Source organism: Ambystoma mexicanum, chromosome 8, assembly GCF_040938575.1.
Source record: "Ambystoma mexicanum isolate Mex_15411 chromosome 8, UKY_AmexF1_1, whole genome shotgun sequence".
NCBI classification, from domain to species: domain Eukaryota; kingdom Metazoa; phylum Chordata; class Amphibia; order Caudata; family Ambystomatidae; genus Ambystoma; species Ambystoma mexicanum.
The window spans coordinates 578020762-578040964 of record NC_090929.1 but is presented as its reverse complement, the minus strand read 5'-3'; positions in this window follow the sequence as shown (position 1 = coordinate 578040964).

Genomic DNA, 20203 nt, shown 5'->3' with positions numbered 1-20203 from the left:
GGATAGGGGAATGCATCCACACAGCGATGACACCACCAGAATGTGGTAAGTGTGGGACCCACTCTAGCCTCTCTCCCCTTCCTTGTCTCCTTGCTTAAGCTACCCTCCACCAGAGGGTACCCTCCACCAGTCATGCACTAAGTTCTAAAACCAGGAGGTGGTTATCTCTATCCAACTATTTTGAAACTAATACCCATGACTCTAAAGCCTGAGTCCTAATTCACTTCTGTACTTTCGCCATGACTGAGCTTAATCATTATCTCCGCCCAAGTATGCACTACACTATCAGTCCAGGAGATTGTTAATCTTGCTTCTCTGGGAATTAATGCACAGAACTACAAACCCAGAATCTAATAGTACTTATGCTCAAACAATACAATTGGGCTTGATCTTGTCATTCACCGGGTATGTAAGGTAGTCTCTGATCAGTCATGTTCACCCTGATCTGTCTGGGAATTGATGCCATGAACTCCTTCACCTGGGGCACTGTATCAACTATGCTCCAAAGCTCTGGAGGGACTTGTTCTTTTGTCTCTTGAGGATATGCACTATGCACCTATCAGATGAACTATCTAGCACTTCCAGCTCTCGCAAGGGACAACAATGTGGTATAATTCCACAATTCAAAAAATAAACTACGACGGGAATACCCAACCACTCGCTGTAATCAATTAATCGGGACCTGGAAAATGGGCCCGCTAGCACTATAACCCAGCTTCAGAAATTGACTGATTTGTTTCACCTCAAGGGAATATGCTCTTAATTAGGTGAGGAATCTGGCATGGCACGCTTCCGCAAGTGACATTGAGGTGCTGTCGCCTGTCATCATTACTCTAACCGCACACCAGTCCGGAAACACTCAAACCCTGCTGCATGTAACAATGCCAGTCAGACACATCACTAATTTACATGGCCTGATTTGTTGCCTGACCTTTGGGTTTACTGAGTATCAGTCTTCATATCCAGGATGTACTCATAAGTCCAACTGAACATAACTGAAATAAATGCACAACTGAGAAGGTGTCATCCAATAAGCAACTGCAGATTGAACGAGACACAGGGTTGACCATAGACCTGTAATTGCTTAGCCCAATAAAGATTAGGAATCGGGGAACTTAACACTGATGACACCGCCAAGCAGGGAAAGACATGCTCAAGCCTGGTAATCAGAACAAACTCCACACTAGACAGATAATTTCTCTCAGAGAACTAATGCTTCGAGCCTCTAAAATAGATACGGTCACCTTGGCAGGCACTGGAAGGTAATCAGGAACAGGGGTCTCCCTCCAAACCGCACAGACACTCACACATACCAATATGCTCAATCTCTCCTCTATACCAACAAACAAGAGAATGCAACTCTACTCCTTGATCAATTCTGCCTAGCTGCACACACATCTCCATGCACACCTCAACAGTCTTTAGAACAGTTATACCCCATGATAAATCGGCATGGCTGCACACATAATCTCATATACAAGCTCCACCAGCGCCAGGATGCAGATACCAAGGTCAATCGGCCTTGCTGCACACATTCTACTGATCTCACACAACCACTGCACCTTACCTAGCATGAGAATGCTGCTACACACCACGTAACCACGTAAATCACACTGGATGCACACATACTGAGTGCACCCAAGTACTATTTTACTACCCTGCTCTCTCCACTGATCTGGACTACAGTCCGCGAGAGCGTTCTACCGACAGCCCTTTGAGATCATACGAATGGTACAGAAGGTGCTATGCAAATTCCCAATAACATAACATAACATAACCCTTAGAAGCCTACACTCCTCGAAGGGAGAATCAGACCAAGAATGGCAGTGGAATGATTGGTGGTCAGTGAACAGGAACTGTGGACCTACAGAGGAATGCTCTGTTTAATAGAAAAGGAGTGACCAGTCCATGGCTGAGACTGCAAGATTGCTGGCACACTCACTGGGCTGAGAATATAATAACATGGACCTCTGGGCAGCTGGGTCACATGCTAAGAACTGTGGGCATGGTTTGCTGAAATCCTGGAACATCCATAAGTAGCTTCTAGGGAGCCCAGGCAGAGCCAGGCAGCCGCCATCTTAGACCGCTTAACTCCAAGTTGGTGGTGTTCCCTTTTCACGTCTAGCCACAGCCCAAAATCCAAATTAGAGAAACCTGTCACAGAGAGCCAAGTCACAACTGAGAGACAGAAATAGTATACTAGAAACCCATGGGCAGAATAATTGAGGAAATAGTCCCAACCAATCACACAAGCCAAATCTGATATCGAGAGTTGCACATAAATAACTAGTTAGGATAGCACTTGTTGATCCTGTACCACACTACAAGAAGGACCAACACCAAGTTGACTTTGAGAGAGTAAATAAGTCTTCAGAGTTGTTGTTGTGCATAAAGAGAGCGAATAACATAAAAAAGAAATAGTGTCGAAGGGGCAAGGGAAATGTTGGGGAGGTGAAGAGAGAAAGAACAGGGAAGAAACTGAGAAGAGCAATGGAATGGCTGGCAGACGAGAAGGGAGAGGGAGAGAAGAGTGGGAGGGGCAGAAATTATTCTGGGTGATGTTGGAAGAGGAAATGAGATAGAGAGAAGTGGAGGAGGGAAGATGAGCCAGGAGATGTTTGGAGACAGAATGAGTGAGAGGGAGGGAGAGAGAGAGAGAGAGAGAGAGAGACAGACAGAGAGAGAGGGATGAGAAAAGCAAGTCTTTGGTAGAACGGGACTTGACCCTAGCCCTCCTTGGGGCACAGTCCATATCCTGACTAAGAAATAAGACTCGAGAAGAAGTAAGCCTGCTGAGGCCAACATTCCCAAATCCTGAGAGTGAATCAATGGCGGATACTAGGACCTCCAAGAGGGAAGCAAGATCCCTCCCCTAAACATTTCCAGGGAACCAAGGGAGTTACCGAGTCCAGTGAACCCTCCAGCAGCTCCAGAACTGGTACCCAGCCAGCATACAGGGTGCCCTGCTAGGCTTTGCAGCAAGCTTCCTAACCCTAAACCAAGGACAAGGCAGCTTCCTGCAACACACTACCCAGATTTAGGCCTTCTGCCTTAAAGGATGCCACGCACCCAGTGAAGAAGCGAGGAGAAGTGCATTGACGAACATCTACTGACATCTGCCTTAAAGGACATTTTCGAGTCAGTTGAGTTCCTCAAGCTGCAATCAACTGCAATGCTGATTGTTGTTACGCCACAGTCACTTAAGGCCATCCAAGATGTCTCAACCAGTGCTTCAGAACCCCCGACCAGCACTGAGACAACAATCCCTGACCGCAGGCCGCCTTGTAGGCCAGCCTGCAGCAATCCTTCCAGCTTCGCTCACCAAACTGTTTGCTACATGATACCTGCAGCTGTCTCCCATCTTGAACTCTGTCACAGAAGCTGCAAGCACGATGAAACCGACTCAACCCTTTTGAGCACCAAGAACACCTACAAGCACAAGGTACATTGTGGCTTGTCTCCCTGGTCCATCTCCAAAGGCCCCTAGAGAAATTGTAAGACCCATTGCTCCCTTTGTGCTGAAGTCAAGTATCCTTGAACTGTTGCGATTATTTACGATACCAACCACCCTCCAGTCAGTATCCAGAGTACATCCCTTTTCCTCCTTTGAAACCGTCTGTCCTCTGCATTCCTTTACAGAGTGTTTCTTTTGGGTATTACCCAAATTGTTCGAACACAAATGTTCGAATGACCCAGTTGATCGAAAGTCAAGGGTCCGAATTGACCTCCTTTGCACAATTGACCATATATATATATATATATATATATATATATATATATATATATATATATATATATATGTAATGGGGGTTGCGGGGGGTTTCCCCCCGCAGATATGTAACAATTGACCTTCACAATTCGGTCAATTGTGCAAAGGTCAATTGTGATTCGAACAATTGTAGTTCGAACAATTCCTATACATCCTTTTTTTGTAGTATTGCTAGAAATGTCTGCTGTGATAATAATAAGGCAGATATTTTTATACAACCTTGACTGGACAGTCCCTTTTATCATTGGGCAATAATTGAATTTACGCTGTGTTGCAACTAACTGACTATCCATCACCTTTTAGAGATAAACCTGCTGTTCCATGCACGTTACCAAAATTGGACAAGGATGTTTATAATTTGTTTGTGTTTCCAATTTGTTCAGATCCCTTCTGGTTTACTAGAGGCGTGGGGGTGATTGATGGTTTAGAAACCGATATTCAGGCCTGGACCACTGGTACCCCGAAAGTTGATTCGTCACTCTGAGGCTGCTGTGGGTTGACTGGGAGATTTCCAAAGGTGAAGGGAAAATCCCAGGACAAGTTTATGAACCCCAAAATCCCACTTTAAAGGTCCTGTCTAGAAAGGTAACACGTAGCACCCAATCAAGGCGAAAAGCCTCCATATTGTAGAAACAAATCCCACAGTATTTGGGGACCTAAGCAACAGTGTGTGTGGCGGATACATCATTGCTGGAGATCCATACCCTGTAAAGGTCTAACTGCAGATATTCAGAGTCTGTAATGGGTTCTATACTGGTTTAAAGAATTACCTTAGGCCAGGGGGCCTGAAGAATGACTGAAGCCTAAAAATGCATCCAGGAAAGAAAGGGGGAGGAAATGCCTGCCACCTCTACATCTCTATTAATATGAGGAGGTCTTTCCCATGAAAGAGCTTTACTGTGCATCATGCCCAGGTAAACCACTCATCAGTCAGAGTTGTAAAGAAGTATGCAGGGCACTCACAACCTCCCTGTGATTGTGAGTGGCTGTGCTGGCAAGATCACATGGCTATTTAGCCCTAAACAGATCATTTTGTTAGTTTAGGGAAAATCTGGACTCAGGAAGTTAAGTCGTTCTTGGATGATGATACTGTTTCACCTTTTGTGTTTCTCCACTACCTATACAATGTTTTATCTAGCCATGTTATAGCTTTCTATCAATAGACCCTAGAGGCATTCTCCCAATTGTATGCTCTGCAATAATGAAAGGTGGTAATTGTGTATATGATAGAGTCTTACAAAAGGAATGGCAGAGATCATTGCTGGGCACCTATGCTTTTTATGTATTTCATAATGGAGCATTAACGGATAATCTTTCCATGCTCTTTTGTTGGTACATTTTGCTATTTGCAATTCAGCTTTCTTAAACATTTCCCAGAATCCACAAGGGCCTTATGGCACTCTTGTGAGGGCGACAAAACAAAATGCTCACTCAGTCTAAACAGATAAAAGAGTCTTATGTTTTTTTCTGAAGGATAGAGGGTCAGCCGTGGCCCTCAGGGCAAAAGGGAGAGAGATCCAAAGAACTGCAGTCACCACTGAGAAAGCCCAACCACCAGTAGTGCTCCTGGACACATGAGGAACACAAAGAAGCAAAAGATCAGCTGAGCGAAGATTACTGCAGGGAACATATTTAACAAACTGGTCCTGCAGGAACACTGCTCCAGAGCCATAAAAGGCCCTCTGAATAATGCAGATGGATTTGAATTTGCCTCTAGCCTCGACAGGGAGCCAATGCAGATCACAAAGCACCTGAGAGGTGTGGGCCTATTTAGGCAGGGCTTGAGCCACACGAACAGCAGAATTTTGCAGCACCTTCAGATGCTGGGTCAGGAATCTAGGTTGACGGAGGAACAGGGTGTTACAATAATCCAGAGTACCGGCTAGGGTGGCAGAAACCACCTGGCTTCTCAGATTCTCTGGAATATACGGCATCATTTTCCTCAATGGAGCTGCATCGCACACTGACTTCGGGAGCCATGGAAAGTGATGAAGAGGTTTTCACTCCCGGGTTTTTTGCAATGGAAACGGGGATCAGTAAGGGGCTCCAGGAGATAGTCTTTTATCCATATAGAGGATGCAATGGAGGATTTTCCGAACGATCAGAACCTCTGTTCTCTCAGAATTAAGCTTCAGCCAATTGCCATTCATCCAATTACCAATGACAGAGAGGCAATTTTTCAAATAGATGACACCAGATCGCAGTCACGATTGATACAAAGGATTAGCTTTGTGTCATCTACGTATGCATAAAAACAGCATCCGTTGGCATGACTAAGTTGTTTTAGTTGGAGGACAAAAACATTAAACAATCTATATATATAAAACACGTCTGTATGTTTCCGTAACCCAGCTGATGCAATTTAGCAGTGTTAGGTTGCCCTCCGCTATCCAAATGGCAAGATGCACCTCTGTGTACCCTTCCAATTAAACAACAGCTATCATTTTACCAAACGGAATAAGCACGGTTCTATTCTATGCGATCCCCTTCACCTTCCACTATCGCAAACATTCAGAATAATTTCAAGTTACATCTTTCCACCCCCACTTCTTTTCACACAGGGCACGGCAGTTCCAATGTCAATGAACACTTAATTACAGGCTCAACCTTTCAGTCTCTAAAGAGCGAAACGCTGTAGGTCGAACACCTCTTTATAAGCTACAACTGAAAGGAGGTTCTGTAATCATGCTACGATGCAATCTTATGCATCACAGGGGCACTGAAATGGAACAGGGTTGACAATTATCCATCTACAAAGACACATCAGAGAGGCCCATGTAATCGATGGAACTTAGATACTGTTATTATACCGTGCATGCCTCTCATTCCATCTGATACAAACATGCCTTTCAAATTCAAAAAAAGACAGTTACCTATATGTTTAGCCTTTTCAATGATCATTAATAAGTCACAGGGACCTACGCCCCCTTCCAGGAAGTGATCAGTGGTAATCCCAATATTTAAGAAGGGACACAGAAGTGACCCTATGAATTGCCGACCGATATTGAATTTTAAAATGTGCTAGAACGGCGTATGCTACGCAGGGAATGGCTACTAAGGGAGCAATGGATGAGAACTGCGGAACCCCACAGACAAGAGTGGTAGGAGCAGCATAGCAGGGGAAAAAGAAAGGATTTGAGTTCTGTCATCCAAGAATGACCTAACCCAATCAAGAGCAGACCTGCCAATGCCAATCTCATTAAGACGTTGACACAATATAGTCTGATCAATCGTGTCAAATGCTGCTGAGAGACCCAACATGATAAGCAGTCCTAAACCATCCTGATCAAGGATCAGAGGCAGGTCATCCATGATGGAGATGAGGGCTCACTCTGTTCCCATAGTAGGGTGGAGACCAGTCTGAAAAGCATCCAGAATTGCTGACTGTTCTGGGAAATCTTTCAACTGAGGGGTTACTATTGTCTCCAGCAGCTTCATAGGAAAGTTCAGCAGGGAGATGGGTTGTAAATTGGTGGGCACAGCAGGATTGAGGGGGGGTTTCTTCATAAGTTGAGAGACCATGGCACACTTCAGCACAGGAGAAATAATACCAGAACATAGAGAAGAATTCAGTGCTCCACTGAGAGTTGGGACAAGATCTCTACCACACTGTTTGAACATTTTCAGAGGAACAAGATCTCTGGGAGTGGAAGAATTAATTTGCATAAGGATATTCAAAACCTGGTCCTCAGTAACCTGGCAAAAAACAAAAATGAAGGATTTGCCCCAACCAGCAGGGGACCTGGGATAGCGGAGGGGACCCAGAAATCTTAGCTCGAATTGTGGCTATCTTGTCATTAAAAAAAGTTGATAGGGATTCACACAGCATCTGTGATGCAGATATAACCGAAGCAGCAGCAGTAGGAGTAGAGAATTCACAAACTACAGAGAAAAGATATTTTGAACTATTTTCTGCAGCGACCAAGCAGTTTGAGAAATACAATATTTTGGCATTTTGTATGGCTTCTGGTACTTAAGTCTAACAATTTTTAAGCCTGCTTTATCCTCATCCAGGTAAGCATGACGCCAGTAGCATTCTGCCTACTTGTATTGGAGTGTAAAATTCTGACGCTCAGGAGAGAACCAGGGTGCAGATCTCCTTGATGAGTTAGTGTGATTTTGTTTCAGGTACCAAGTCATCTGTGCCCCCCACAAGCAGTTTGGAAAGCAAATAGTGGGTCCACCTCGTAATCAAGCATCAGGTGTCCATATTGCTCACAGATAGAAACAGGCGCAGTAGAAGGTTCAACCTGCGTCCAGTCCTGAAAGGGGATGCAGCAAAGCCTTTTCCTAAGGGGGTAGGTGGTAAGAGGAGCAAGAGGGGAATAAATAAATTGTCAGACCATTCCGCTTGGAGGACTGGATAGATAGTAGTGCTCCTTGGGCCTGAAAAAATAAAGTCCAGCATGTGGCCATGGGAATGGGTAGGAGTGGATACCAATTGTTCAAAATTAATGTCAGACATTAATCCCAGAAAGTTGCCAGCAAGTGTGTCAGCCAGGTCATCTACCCACAGATTGAAATCCCCTAGGGTATTGAAGTTGTAGTCCTGCAGCAAAATTAGAGAATGCTACAGGGAAAGATGCATCATAAGAAGGTTGCTGATAGACTATAAGTACATAGGTAGTCAAAGTATATAACAATATATAGGATATATAGGATAACAATATATAGGAAACATATTGCAACCTAACATATAATAACTGTGCAAGAATACAAACATATTAACACTATTCTAAATCTGAATGAAGAGAAGAAACATGTAGATTGTTTGAGAACTGAGATAGCATTTAAACATATTAAATATATTTAAAAAGCCACTGAGACAAACATGAAGGTAACATAATGAATAACATATAAAACAGTACTATAAATGGACTTCAGGCAAATAGAATAACAGGAAAATGTGTTATCATGTTAATAAACAACCAAACTCTAAGGTTGAAAAAGTATACAACAAGAGAATAAAATAGAAAGCAAGAATGTGAACAAGGGGGAAGGCACAAGGTGTTAAAAGGGGTAAGAAAACAGTTTTATGCGTATGCCAATAGTAAGATTAGCATCCTAGGGTAACTAATAATGGGTAATAGTATGAAGATTGAACACTATGCATAGCAGAGAGAGAACAAATGGAAATCAAGCAATATAAGTGAGGGAGTCATGGGATAAATCACAGATTACCATTTTGGAATTTCAAAGGGGTTTAAAGACCTCAGAATGTTGAATACTGTTAACATCCTTAATCAGACAAATACAGACTCAGATCTAGGAGATGTCAAAAAGTCAGTAACTGTGCACCATTTACTTTCATATTTACCACAAAGATTTGAGATCTATTTAGGCATTTTTCTAATCTATGAATGTTGCAGATGTCATTACACCAAATTTGAATATCAATAATATTAAGGTTTTAGAGTTGGCAGTAATTCTTTGAATGGCCACTTTGATTAAAATGAACTACAAGTGGATGGAAAAGAATTACAAATAGAAGAACCATGGGAAAGTCTGCCCAGTAAATCCTTCTGCAATGTAAGAGCTATGTTAACATTGGGAACTGCATATATAATTTTCCATACCTTTTCAAATGATCTGTAATAGCATTGATCAATTTAACATATTGTAACATATTGGGGAAGCACAGATCTAGGCATGACACATTTATGCTTAAATTGTTCAAGTTTTGCAAAAACACAGATTTAGCATTAACATTAATAGCTTATTACTCCACATGAAATTTGAGTTAATTTGAGAAGTTGTCTGAACATGTGGAAAGAGAAAATCCTTAACATGGGAGGTAGTAGCCTTAATAATTTCTGAAACTAGAATATTGGGACCATTTATTTAAAAAGAAATAAATAAGCAGTACAGAGCGGAAAGGTAATTTATTTTCAAGCAATAGACACATTAAAGGGTTAAAGTCATCTTTCGGTATGCATAACATGTGCGCCTACTTAACAATAAAAGCAGCAACATAAAGCCTAAAGTTCGAGAATCTAACCCCTTCACCATCATTATTATGCTATACTTTAATTAGGGCAGTTTGAGCTTTTTTTTATTTTCCCCAAGAAATGTTTATAAAATGGAATTAATTGTTTAGAAGAAAGATGCAGGGAAGGCTAGTGGGTGCATATTTGGGACATATAACACTACAGGAAGCAAAATCAATTTAATAGCCTGTAAGTGATCCCACTACATCAAATATAATGGGGACCTGGAATTTATTGAGTCTTGTAACCTTGAAATTAATATATGCACATTCATTTTAACGGAATCGCTAACAGACCTGGATATAAAGATACATAAATATTTACACCATTTGTTGACGATTCTATTTGTTGGTTGTCAACCTCAGGTGTGACATAGTTTACTTTAGGGGAATGACATCTGCTTTTTTTTTTTTAATGGACATCCATTACAGACATAAAAGGGCTATATCATCAAAAAGATTCTTAATATCCTCAACCGGATTTTCAAACAAGATCAACATATTACCCACATAAGCAGCCAATTAAACTTTGATTTTATTACATTAGCCCCGCCCCCATTAGATTACCATTTAGTCTTTGACGTTCAAGGACTGCTTCTCTGGCAAGAACAACTGGACTAGTGCATCTTGACAGTGTGAAACATGAGGGAAATCAGCCATTAATAAAGATTAATGCTCAGCGGTTTGAAAAAAGGAACTTGATTAGTGAAATAAGACAAGAGCCAAACTCATGTCAAACCAAATATTTAAAGAGACAATCCCACTGACAACGACTTCACAAGGTCAAAAGCTTTTTCTGCATCGAAAGAGATGGTTGCAAAACTATTGGGTGATTTATGGACCAGATGATGCAATGTTAAAGAAAAGAAAAAAAATGGAAGGTTAGATGCATCTCTCAACGTAAATAATTGGATCAACTGGTGGAGAAATTGGTCAATACGATTGTCAAGAATTTTAGTAAAATCTTTACCAACAGAAATATTAATGAGAATGGGTGGACATTTTTGGGAAGCTTACATTCTTTGTCATGTTCAGTTAAAAGAATTAGCATGGCTTTGGAAAATGAGCCTGAGGAACTTTTGTCCTTTGAAAGAAATGCAAAAAGCTAAATTAATTAGGGTGCTAATTCAGGGGCAATATAGGCATTGTAATCAGGAGACAACCCATCAGGAGTCAATCTTTTATAATTCTGTAAAGTCGTCTGCAGCTTTATGGACTTCAATAAAGTTAGTTGGTTTATCTAATGGACTAAGGTCAATCAACAAACACATTTCTTGGCAATTCTGCTTAGAAAGACTTCACAATTAGGGCTAGAAATATCGTGCTCATGTTCATATACAACATTCTGTGAATACATTAAATGTGGCTTTGGCAGAGGAGATGAGTATCTCAACATAACCTTGTTATAAAGATGTTTTAAATAGAAAGTGAGGAAGGTTAAAACAAACTTTGTACCCAACTTTATCACAGCTTCACACTTTTTGGCTTCCTCAAGTCCATTTACAAACAGCGAATACAGAAGATATATTGACATACAATACAACTGATCAGTATGAACATAATTATCTCCCATTCCTTACCACCATCACCATTCCCATAACAAGCCATCATCTTAAACCCCGGTTACCCCTATATGCACCACATACTGTCTGGAAGAAAATCCCAAATGTCTTCCACATTACCCTATCCATTGCATCAAATCTCTGATGTCCTGACATTTACCTCATATCTTCTCATATTTGCCCTGGCGTCCCTTTGGTTTGTAGTTGATTTTTTCAAACCCTGTTGCTCTATCCAATCCAATCCTCCATGCTGATACTGTTAGGCAGAATTACATGCAGTACCCTTTGGGAACTCTACATACAATTAAGACTACAGGTGTAAGCACAATCTCCCCTTGGTACAAGCCTGTACTACACAGTTATGTGGTAGCAGTGGCTGAGCAGCCAGACTTATCTCAAGAGGGATGTGAGCAGTACAAGATGTTACACAAAGGACTTGCAATGACAGTAGTTCAAACAAACACTATTCAAGGTTTCTTGGTGAAAGAATATACATTTATTTACACAGTCAGTTGGAAAACATTCCACTAGTCAGAAGCAGTTCAATATCACACTATAATACACTACAGTACACAACCAATAAGTTTCTGAACAAGTTAGGCTCCCCTGAAGTGGGAGCAAAATGGCACTTCAGTAACTTTCAAAAGGAGTAGAAAGACAAAGGTTAAAAGAATTAAAGCACAAATAGTTTCAGAGGCAGGGCAAAAAGTTTCAGTCACTACAAGAGGCAATTCAATTCAATAGGCCAGGGCCAAAGTCAATGGTTCAGTGTCTTGGATAGGATAGCACAGTACTGGTAGTAAACGGTTAAGTCTTTGCCAATGTTCTTAGAAGTAGTTTGCCAGAAAAAAGAGTTATATGTCTGTTTAGGAGCAAACAAGACTCTAAAGTTGGGAAAGTTTTACAAACTTTCACTGCGGCAGAAAGGATTTCCACACCGCGTTTGCACAGTACCTTAAGTTTGAAGAAAAGCTGTAGCTGAGGCAGTTGTTCCTGGCAGTTCATGCTCATCTCGCTGTTCCTGAGTTTCAGTCATGGGGACAAGAAGGAGGACATAGGGAGGTTGCTGCACTGCCCAGGGAAGAGGCTACAAGCTTGGCAAAACATCGGTTTTAAGGTGTGAGTGCCTTAAAGTCCACAAACTGGTATCCTTCTCACTGGCTATCCGGTTTTCAACAGCACTCTGATGAAAATTCGACCAGTATGGAGACGGTGTCCAGGTGGCTTATGAATTGGTTGTTCCCACCAGCTAAAGGGAAGAAGTTGTCCTTGAAGGGGCTTCTCTGTCAATGGAGTTTCAGGCAATTCGGGCTTGTAGCAGGGCTTCTGTGGACAAACAACGGTGCAGGAGTTGAAGCATGTCATCGTCCTTCCGCTCATCTTCGGTTCTTTCATTCCAGTGGTCGACTCTGCCTTCCAAGTCCCAGAGACCTGCTTTTAAATAGTTTTCTCCCATTCATTCCAGCCTAGCTGTCACTCACCCAGTAGGGTGGCTGTCCTTGCCGGACAGTCAGTCAGCCAATCACACCAGAGTGCATTCAGGCTTCCTAGGAGACTAAGCACAGGGAGTTTCGGGCACCTCCCTCACATCCTGTCCACCCCAGACACTCAGGCGCCAGAAGAGGGCTTCAGCACTGAAGCCTGCCAAAGGGCATCAAACAAAGGGACCAAACCTGGTTTGGCGCACAGAGTTAAACACAAGAAGAACCTTTCCTAAATAAAACAGCGAAAAAAGATGACCGGAGTCTGTTTTTACAGAGGGGTCATGGGTGCCATATTGAAAAACATGGCTGACCCGATTTTTAGCTACCGGTGTTCACGGTCGGGAAAAATCATGGTAGTTCATTCTAAAACCACTGCCACCAGCCATTTCAAGAGGAAAGGGTAACATTTGACTGTTACATGAAGGTTTAGACACAGGGGGTGCTAAGCAACCCCTCCAGCACTCTATAGGAAGATTGTGTGTGCTGGGTCTATGAATTTAAAAGGACTAGCAAAGTCAATGTAACTTCACATGCTCTGGGAGACAGTAGTCAGTCCCAGAGAAGGTATTTAAACCTTGGGGAGTCTGAAAGACACCCCTGTACCACTGCACTGAAGGTGCTGCGTTACACACAAGAAAAATTATGATTAAAACTCCATATCTAAAAGAACACAAAAGTAAAACACACATCAAAATACATGAAAGAGTGGGGGAAAAAAGGCTCACACTCTTTCCAGGTAAAAATAAAAATCCTAAAATTCAGCAGGGTTGCTGGGGGTCTCAAAAGGTAAGGGAAATAGCACATTCTTGAGAATTCTTCCTAACAGATACCATTAGTTATTTTCGGGTTGCCCCATCGCACAGGAATGACCTTTTTTGCAATTAACAGTGCCAATGCAAAAAACTGTTTTTCGCATCTGCTGCAGATCAGTTCACCCAACATCTCTACGGCACAATTTTAGAATTCAAGTCTAACAAAAAGCTCAAAAACCTGTTTAATTCCACAAAAATCACACCACTGTGCAATTGAAGTTGAGGACATAGCCAGATCGAGTATAGGAACGTGCCAACAGCAGTTAGCATTCTGCCATATCATAAGTCTCTCAGGGAAGCAATAGAATATGTGCTGTATGTTAAACTGAACCAGGTGAAGTCTGGTGCCAATTTCTTTCTGAGCCTATAACACCTCTGACCAATTTCTCTCCTCAATTTCCAACACGTCTAATTCACAGGCGTTCCTTAACCTACATATTTGATCCATAATGCTGTTTAGGTTGGTGATGTATAGTATGGGAATTCCTATTGGGAATCTCTGTTTCCAACACCCATTTTCCATTGGAGAGGGCTATGAAAGCCCTTACTCAGCCCTTACTCAGCCTTGTGTTGCCTGCATAAAGCATGCCTGAACTGTAAGGATTGATAGACTTTAGATGTCCATTATTAATGACATCTCCCACCGTAAGTATTACCAGCTCTGCCTAAATCCTGCTGAATCGTAGATTGTTAGGTGCAGCAAAGAGGCATTATACCATAAAGAGGACTAAAGGATAATCTTGTCTCCCCAACCCATCTTGAATCCTAAGCACTTACAAGTTTGTAATATTAGCATGTCCACAGGAGGAAGTATGCATAGGTGTGGTTGGACATAACATGAGCTGGGAAGTGCCATCCTACCCTCTCTCTTTCAAAACTGATCTCTGATGTATCCTTCCTGGCAAATATTCACTACCATCATATGCAAAGCCCAATAATATTGACACAGGTCTGGTAAACCTAGACCTCCCTTCCATATTGATCTGTAAAGTGTTCACAGTGGCACACTAGGGAATCCTTCAGCTCACATTAACTTATGAATACTACCCTGCAATGTATTAAATTAAGCTTTGGTAATAGAATACGGTGTATACTGCAAGGCACAGAGCAAATGAGGGAAAGCAAACATTTAAAAAATGTCAAACCTGACTATCTGTGAAAGAGGCACAATTGACCATGATTTAATAGCCTCCACGAACCAGTTAAGAAGGGATTCCCAATACAGTCAGAGGAAATCAATTCTGCTAAGTGCAAAATGAACCCCAATGTATTTCACCCCCTTTGACTGTGTAGCACACCAATTTATCACACTTAATTTGGAGGCCACTATGATTTTAACACTCAGCATATTATATTCAGTTAGAACAATTGAAGGTATCAAATCTTGGATTTTGTGTGACTTAAAACTTGACTAACATGACATTTTTCGATGCATGTACGGTGTCACCAAAAAGATTCATCAGAAGAAGAGGCACGACCAACATTCAATTGGAGACAATTATGTACACTTGTTGTCAGTTTCATTATACAGAACTCTATATTTCAAGGATATAACAATTCACGCAGAGACCTATTACAATTGTTATCAGCTTGTCGGGGGAAAACCTCACCAACCCATAATATAGTTCCTGTAAGAAAGCAATGGCTGGCTGAAATCTTTTATGAGGAGACAGCACCTTCTGTCTTTTAATGGGACTCTTAATCCCTTGACATTCCTAGACACAAGGAGAGTGACAGTTTGAAGACGACCGTGAGGTAGGGAAGAAGGAAGGAGTAAACGGGTTGCATTAAAAAAGAAGTTAGAGGGTCACCAAGGGGCAGCAGTGGAATGAGCCTTAGTAAGGAAGGTGGAGATATCAGAATTCGAAAGTGGGCAAAAAGTGGTCATCACTTCAGTACAAGAAGAAGAAGTGCACCAAGGACAGGTTGCCCAAAGGGTAAATAAAAGATAAAGATAAATAAAAGAAATGGTACTTTAAGTGAGGTCAGACTATACATGGAAAAACCTAACCCAGAGCAATATAACTTCCAAAAACTTGGGAAAATATGATTGGAGGGGATACCAAAACCAATTATATAAAGTTTGTTGATCCTAGAATATATTAAGTCAGGGGCGTCATTTGGGGGGTCATCAGGGGTTGCAACTGCGACCCCTGAGGTCTCCCTTGCTACCCCTAATTCTTTTATTTTATTTAAACTCCTGGGTTGGCTGTGGCCAGAGCCATGTGGCTCTTTGTTTCTGTAGTGTCTGGCTTTCTTTTTCAGGGCTCTTAATAAAAAAAACACAGGGTGTTGCACTAGTGTAACACTTTGAGCAGTGACCCCAAATAAGAACGAATAGGAATAACAAATAATTTGTCTTTCTGGAATTCTATACAATCATTGCTAGAATAATTAAATATTTATTTCAGGCAAACTTCAGGGGGTGAGTCCCTGATTTATTCTGTTCTTAAACACCTCAAATCAGCTTTTCATCCTTCTGAGGTCGATAAATGAGTACCAACATGGGTTGGGTGATGTTGTATGTATATTTGTTCTATATAAATCACTTAAGTTTAAGTGCTATATAATAACACATCATTATCATTTGGCCTTGGATGTCTGTTTGTATTCACAGTAATTTAGTAATATGTGCCTATACACACTGATCTTAACGATACATATGGTGATCCATTCTTGTATGAAATGTAAATCACATTATAGTGATATCGTAACCATATTTTTTCGCTGTGTACTTAAGAACAATGCTACGTGATGCCCCTTCCTGTTTTGTCAAGGGACGAAAGATCGTGTTACTTCGCTTCACGTAATGTCACTTTGGGGTGGGTCAAATGACATCTCCTCCGGTGATGTCATCAGAGGTCAAGGGTCGTGTGATGTCACTTCCGCTAGCCCTGGCTTTTTGGTGAAATGCTGTTCCTCTTAACTCCTACAGAATCTTTAAATTATACTGCTAGTCCTCTAGTATGAAATGCAAAAGATTATTAAAAAACAAATGTCCTTCAGTAAGTTGACTTGCCAGAAAGAAATACTTAGAGATGAAAGTGCACACGCAGCACATTAAATGTAGTTTTGAAAAAGAGTAAGCTCAGCATCAAAGAACAGGCAACAGCCCCCACATATCGCAGCCTCAACACCAGACAGGAAATGCAGATTTAGGGGTTGTGTAACTAATTCCCCTCCAGGAGGTTTTCCACTCACCAACTGTACCGGGATTCCACTTAGAATAAATATTTATTCACAAGCAGCTTTGGAACAAACTTCCTGTCATTAAGGGAGAAATTCATAGAATCCAGCGCACAAGTGGCGCACGCGACTGGCGCACAGTGTGCGTGTGCGTATCCCTGCACCAGCCGCGTGCGCTAAAATCCAATTCCGCGCACAGCGTATTCATGGATTCCAGCCACCAAAACCAGCCGTGGCGCACAGTGGCGCAGCGACCCTGCAGCAGCGCCAGTTACGCCCCCAAGAACGCCTCTCGCGCAGGGAAAAGCCATCAATATACCCAATCCAGCGCAAAGGGCTGCGCTAACCCTGTACCAGCACAGCAAGCGGGCTACGTGTATCACTGGGGTGCGCGGGAAGTACCTCACGCGATTCCATCAGGGTACGTGTATTTCGGGGTGCGCGTGAAGTTCCACACGCGATATCAGCAGGGTATGTGTATTTCAGGGTGCATGGGAAGTTACACACGCGATTTCCGCAGGGTACGTGTATTTCAGGGGTGCGCGTGAAGTTCCACACGCGATATCAGCAGGGTACGTGTATTTCAGGGTGCAGGGGAAGCTACACACGCGTTTACAGCAGGGTACGTGTATTCCAGGGGTGCGCGGGAAGTTCCACACGCGATTCCATCAGGGTACGTGTATTTCAGGTGTGCGCCGGAAATTTCCACACGCGATTGGGCCCGTGCGAGCAGGGTACGCGTATCTCAGGGGTGTGCGGGAAGTTCCACACGCGATTCCATCAGGGTACGTGAATTACAGGGTGCGGGGGAAGTCTCACACGCGAAATCAGCAGGGTACGTGTATACCAGGGGTGCGCGGGAAGTTCCACACGCGATTCCATCAGGGTACGTGTATTTCGGGGTGCGCGCAAATTTCCACACGCGATTGGGCCCGTGCGAGCAGGGTATGCGTATTTCAGGGTTGCGCGGGGAGCACCACACGTGAATTGCACGTGTGGGTCCTCCCAGGTGTTCCCTCTACACCCTCCACGGCCCCTGCAGGTGGCACACATCACAGGGGGTAACCCTGCACATGTCCTGCAGGCAGCCCATCCACCATGGCCATGCCCCCCAGCCAACCCACATGTCAACTTGCACTACTGCCCACCAACTCATGTTCCCCACCTCCCCCACCCCCCAGCACTGTGGGGCACCTGCCAGCAGGCCCCCACCCATGTCCAACTCATGTTCCCCACCCTCCCCACCCCCACCCCCCAGCACTGTGGGGCACCTGCCACCAGCCCCCCACCCATGTATCCCACCACCCCCACAACCCCAGTCACCAGGGGCAGCCTCCACCAGGCCCCCACTCATGTCCCCCTGCACCCAGGTCCTCACAATCCCCAATCATGTGCATTATGGTCAGCCTCCACAGCCAAAAGGCCCTACCAAGTAACCCATTCACCCACATGGAAATGGAAATGACATGTTACACCCCCAATGTTCATAAAGCAAATGAACCCATGTCCGTCACACACAATGGTTGCAAATGAATGGGAAAACACCCAACATGACATGCATGAAACCAATGAGATGATACCACACAGCGAAGTATGAAAACAAAATTGTATTAAAAAAAATTGAATGCAAATGAAATGAAACAAACTACAATGGCAATGAAAAAAAGATAAGCTGCATGTCCGTCCAAAAAAATCAAAACTACAAATCCAAATCCAAAAAAAAGTTGTTCAAAGTCACATTAAAAATAAAATCAATCCAATGAAGAACTATGTACAAAACATCCAAGGGTCCATGAGCCCAACTGAACAAAGGAAACCTACAAAAAACCCTAACTAAAATGCAACTATATACAAAAAGTGGAGCTGTGTCGGTCGACTCCAAATCATAAGAAGAAACAAATGAAACCTAAAACTAAAGAACTATATACAAAGGCGGCGGGCAAGTCCAGCGGCTCACTCCGTGGTGTTCCGGGCCAGGGCATCATCAAACTCCTCGTCTATGTCCTGGAGGCGGTCCTGTTCCATGGCCCCGAGGGTCCGCAGGGACGACGCCATCTGCTCCTCCAACCCCCTGCGGATTGCCTCGGGGCCCTCCGCATGGAGTTCTCCGCCTTGACCATTGTGAGCCGCGCCTCTTCCGCCCGCCGCCGCTCCGCACCTATATGCTGGCCCAACCGCTGCCACACGGAAGACACTTCCCGTCCTGGGTCCTCCTGCCCTCCGGCTGATGCCTGCCCCTCCGATGTTGATGGCCCCGAGCCATGATGCCTCCCACGTTGACTCCGCTGCTGCCTCTGACGCCACTGCCTCTGCCAGCACGACGGCATCCAGGCTGATGGAATCCACCGACGCCGTCATGCACGTGCCCTGCCTGATGATGCCGGCACATCCTCCATCTGCTGGGGTAGAGTTGCTGTGGTGTCCACCCCTGCTGGACCTCTGACTCCTGACTGTGGCAGGGATGGGATCCCCACCGAGCTGGCTGCATTGGTCAGGGCAGGTCCACAGGGGGCCCTGGTGGCATCTGGGCCGGAAGACAGCAAGGAGAACGACTGGCGTATAGTCTCCACAGAGGAGGAGAGGGACGCCAGATTGGCCGACACATGCAGGAAACCCCCGAACATGGACGATCCCAATTGGGCCACGTCGGCACGGTGCTCTTCGTGATGACGTGCGTGCTCCTCCTGGGAAGCACGCACAGCATCACGAATCACAGCCGTGCGCATCGCGACCCCAATCAGGACCTTCTCCATACGGCCAGGGGTCCCCTCGTCCGCAGGTGGAGGGGAGTCAGATGACATGGACATCCCCTCTAGCTGCGGACGGGCCTGGGACGGGGCATCCCTGCTGGAGCATGGTGGTGCACCCACAGGGTCAGGGACAGCGACATGCACAGGCCCCTCCACGGTGACCTGTGCTGCCTCCTGCCCCTGCCCCTGGACTGCACCACTTGCACCAGCAGGGATGCCCCCACCAGGCCCCATGTGCGCCTCAGTGGCGGCCTCCTCCTCCTCTGTGGAAACCACCAACCTGGATGGCTCCTCACCGTCTTCCGTCGTAGCAGGCCCCTGTGGGGGCTCACCCACCCCTTCCGCTGCAGCCGTGGGGGCATCCCCGCCGCCTTGCTCCACAGCGCCGTCTCCGCCCTCTTCTTCACTAGCCGCTGCGTAGAGGGAGACATAGAACACAAGCATCAGGGTTCTGTACAATGGTCCCCTAGACAGGAAGCAATAGCAGATGAGTGCCACTGTCAAAGTACACTTCCATCATGTCCCTCCACAACACATGTGTCAGTCCAGGCAAAACACACACAGTGACAGTCATGGTGCATGCCATGGACATTTCCATACATGTCCAATGGACTCTCGAAACATACAATGTAATGGAACTCACATGCATCATGG